Genomic DNA, 4,660 nt, shown 5'->3' with positions numbered 1-4,660 from the left:
ATATTTATTGGATTCTTGTTCCTTCACCCCATCCCCCCCTCGCCTTCCCATGCCCCTGACGGAGTTGCAGTACTGTAGCGCCTTTCTGTTTACTTCTCAAGGCAGCAGCAACAGAAACGATGATGATATCAGCAGGACCGTGCAGAGTGTCACCACGGAGGGCGTTCTGTTCTCCCTCACTGCAGACCAGCCGAGTGGGGGAGTGCTCCCAGCTCCAGCTTTGCCCCAGCCATCTTGTGAGTTCTGCCAGGTGCTCAGCTGGGGACCTCTAGCCTCACGTTCTTCCTCCCTGCATGTCCTCTCCTCCTCTCCTTCACTCCTTATTCTTAATTCTTTCTATCCTTTAAGTCTGCTTTTGAACCCTGTGCGTTAAGGTCGCTACATTGTGAGGACTGTGTCTGACACCCAGAGATTTGTTTATCAGCAGGACTGCAGAGATCATTTGTGAATAATTGAATTTCCAAAGTAACTGTGTTTTTCACATAGTTTCAGTTTGACCCCCTTAGTCAGTGCGTGTTGGGATACAGTGTTGCCATAACTCATTCGCTGGCATAGCTGTATCATTCATCAAGGACTTACATATTGGTGCCTGCAGGGCCGATTTTTCCCAAAAGTCTTCTGCTTTCTACTGGTGATAATAATTTTTATTTAAGTTGAGATTTTACCTCGCCTCAGATTGTTAGGGGCGGGTGGGAATCAGTGCTCCCAGGGCTAGTACTGATCTCGAAGCTGACCGTGGAGTTGAATGCCCTCAAGTCTTGGTGCTGCCTCTGTCACTGTTTTCTTCCTGACAAGCCATTAGGCAGCCTTGGCCAGGAATTAAAGATGTCCTCTTTTGCGTGTCAGAGATTTATGCCTTATGTTTGTAGGAAAATTTTTTTAAAGTTTTGTCTTTGGAAAATGTAACTTTATATATCAAATACTAAATCCTCAATAGAATTGGAAATTCTGTTATTTAGAATTTAGTGGTTACTATTCTCTATACATTTAAGCATATATTGTTAGGCAATGTTTCACAAGTTGTTTGCCTTTTTCATTCTCATTCTCCTATAAGTGTACAGTAGAGTTTTCCAGAGGCTATGTGACTTGGTGACATCATCACTCTGGAATGTATGCTTGTGTATTTTTGTGTTTTCTAAAATTGTGTAAATCGGTAGGTATTGTTAGAGTTTAAAAATTTTTAAATTCATCTTTAAAAAAAAAATTTTTTTTTTTTTGAGACGGGATCTTGCTCTGTCGCCCGGGCTAGAGTGCAGTGGCATCATCATAGCTCACTGGAGCATCAACCTCCTCAGCTCAAGTGATCCTCCCGCCTCAGCCTCCTGAGTAGCTGGGACTACAGGCACACGCCACCACACACAGCTAATTTTTCTATTTTTTGTAGAAATGGGGTTTCACTCTTGCTCGGGCAGGTCTTGAACTCCTGGCCTCAGTCTATCCTCCCGCCTTGGCCTCCTAAAGTGCTAAAATTACAGGCATGAGCCACTATGTCTGGCCAAATTTTCTTTTTAGAAGTCTGTAGACAAATTTTTGGGACAGGGTAGCGCTAAAAGAAATACAGTCTTCACTGCTGTTGTAGGAAGGGGCGTGACATCAGGTAGTTTTGATGTAGAATTTTTATGAAAAAGCAACAGTGGTAGAGAGCAAATCATTTTTGATGGAACTAAAAGAATTTTTCAAGATTCAGGGCCCCCCTCACCAGATTGTAATGGGGACATAGTAAGTTACCCCACGTGAACTCCATATGCACGGTAGACACATTGTAAATGCTACTTGTAATGATTATTTTAAAAGTGAGCTCCAGAGTTTCCTAAACTGGACATCGTAACGATACAGATTAGGTTCACGTTTGCTCTTGCATTGTGCTCTTTTTCTTGGAGCTAAAGGGAAGCCGATGGCATCAGAGGTGTATTGAGTTGACCCAGCAGAACACTCAGGTAGCCTGCACGTCAAAGCCCACAGCTAGTACAAGTGAGGACAGCAGCGGCTGTTATGGTGGGTTTTATTAGTGGTGTTTTTATTTTTTTTTAAAACAAAGGTAAAATAAGTTTATTTCGTGAAAAATTATCAAACTATACATTTATGCTTTGTGCTTTTATCAGTGTGTATGTTACATGTTAATTTAAATGCTTAATAAATTTCATCACCCGGAGTTAACTACTCCCTATGCATTTAAGCACATATCAAAGATGAGAAATTCAGTATAATAATTTTTCACAAGTAATAACAGCTAATACTAGCCGAATGATCATATTTGTCACTAGTTTATGCATTAACTCAATCTTTCCTCAGCCCACTTAAATTGGTATTATTATTCTCATTTTACAAACTGAGGCTTAACAAGGTTAAGAAATTTGCCTAAGGTCATACACCTTGTACCAGTGGTTTTCCAGGTGTGGTCTTTGTGCTCCTAGGAGCCTCCAAGAACCTTTTAGATAAGGTTGGTGAGGCCCAAACTATTTTCATAAAAACACCAAAGTATTATTTGCCTTTTTCTCTCACATTCTCTCACGAGTATTCAGTGGAGTTTTCCAGAGGCTACGTGATGTGGTGACCATCACTCTGATGGTTAATGGAATGTGTGCTTGTATATTTTTGTTTTCTAGAATTTTGTAAGTTGGTAGGTTTAGGGTATAAACATACATGTTTTCAGAGATTAACTCAGTTCACTCTCAGTACTCCTCCTGTAATCTTACTAGCTATTTTCATTTATGCCTGCTGCTGTGGGCTGAATTGTGTCCTCCCCAAAATTTATATGTTGAAACCCTAACCCCCAGTACCTCAGAATGGGACTGTTTATGTGGAGATAGGGCCTTTGAAGAGGTGATTAAATTAACGTAAGGCTGCTACGGTGGGCCCTAATCCAATCGACTGGTGTCCTTACAAGAAGAGGAAATTTGGGCTCACAAAGAGACGCCAAACTAGCGCACGCGCGGTGGAGGAGCCGTGTGAGGATGCAGTGAGAAGGTGGCCGTCTTGCAAGCCAAGGAGGCCTCAGGAGAAAACCTACTAACACTTTGATCTTGAACTTCTAGCCTCCAGAACTATGAGAAAATAAATTTCTGTTGTTGAAGCCACCTCATCTGTGGTATTTTGTTATGGCAGCCCTAGCAGGCTGATGCGCTCACCATAAGGCAGAAGCTGATAGGAGAATCTACCTGTCTTCTTCTAATCCAGACAGGAAAGAGATTTGTAAAAATGTAAATTAGTGCCACTCTTTTAACTGAGTTTTTTGAGGAAAATAGTTGTTTTTCATAAAATATATTATTTTTAATATGAAATGGGCAATTACTATTTTTAAATAAATAAAAATTAAAATTAGTTTATTGATCTTTATGGATACAGTAAATATCAGTATATATATAACTCATATAAACAAAAGTTCTTTGGGGTCCTCAATAATTTTTTAGTGTAAGGGGCTCCTGACAGCAGTTTGAGCACTGCTGTGCTATACTATACTTCCTTCCAAATGGGATCATATTATACATGATCATTTGTAATAAGCTTTTCTCACCCAGTAATACATAGTGTATCACACTGGGGTTTTTTTTAAGTATTTTAATTTTTATTACTTAAAAAAGCTTCATTTTCTTATATAGCTTTCTGACTGTCTGCTTGTGCCTTCAACACTTTCACAACGATTTTCTGCTCATGAGGAAAGCACGCTTGATCCTGTCATGAACACATTCAGCACACATGGAACCCCCACAGGCCCTGCTGACATGTTTTTTTGTTTTAGACAACCTCATAGGAACTTCGGGTCTCACAGCATGAACCCCTCCAAGTCTGCCTGGGCACAGGCCACATGCAGATTTTGGTGCTGTCCCAACCTTCTTGGTATAAGGGTAAACAATTCCATTACCAGGGGGTCAGGACAGCCTAGTTTTGTTAGAGGCTGTATTGTAGGAAAACCTACCACAGTATGTCAAATGCTGGACCATTCTGAGTGCCTCCAGACAGCATCCCTGGAAGGGGAAAAAGAACACATTCATTTTCAATAGATACAGATCTACATCATTCTATTTGTTTATTTCAGAGACAGAATCTTGCTCTGTTGCCCAGGCTGGAGTGTAGTGGCATGATCATAGCTCACTGCAGTCTTGAACTCCTGGCCTCAAGTGACCTCACCTCAGCCTTCCAAGTAGCTGGGACTACAGGTGTGCATTATACCTGGCTAATTAAAAAATTTTTTTTTTGTGGAGACAGGGTCTTGCTATGTTGCCTAGACTGGTCTTGAACTCCTGGCCTCTAGTGATCCTCCTACCTCTGCCTCCCAAAGTGCTGGGATTACAGGCATGAGCCACCATGCCCTGCACATCATTATTTTTAATGTCTGCACAATAGTCCATTGTAGGTATGTTTTATATTAATAATTGAACTAGTTAGTTCCTGACTAATGGACATTGAGTGGGTTTCCAAATTGGGCTATTATGAACAATTCTGGATTGAACATCTTTGTGCATATTACCTTTTTGTGCTTGTAGGGTCATGCAGAAATGGCATTAAATGGTTTCCAAGATGTAGTTAAATTTAGGTTTATTATTAGGAAACTAAGGTTTTTCTTCTCCATTTTATATAGCTAAATATTGAATGTAAACACAAAAATGCATAAAATATATATGCCATTTAACACATATACCCAGCGGCTTCTGATGTTTGG

The 4,660-nt window shown here is 40.5% G+C and overlaps 1 protein-coding gene across 3 annotated transcripts in view; it reads left to right on the top strand.

The window, feature by feature from the left end:
• ASCC1 (activating signal cointegrator 1 complex subunit 1) overlaps positions 1-4,660 on the top strand; it is a 102,799-nt gene that overhangs the window by 96,806 nt on the left and 1,333 nt on the right. The gene's annotated exons all lie outside the window — the stretch shown is intronic.

This window comes from Propithecus coquereli, unplaced genomic scaffold, assembly GCF_000956105.1.
Source record: "Propithecus coquereli isolate 6110/MARCELLA unplaced genomic scaffold, Pcoq_1.0 Scaffold80, whole genome shotgun sequence".
In the NCBI taxonomy this organism is placed as follows: Eukaryota; Metazoa; Chordata; class Mammalia; order Primates; family Indriidae; genus Propithecus; species Propithecus coquereli.
The sequence above is the reverse complement of the archived record's forward strand: the minus strand, read 5'-3'. Positions and strand labels throughout refer to the sequence as shown.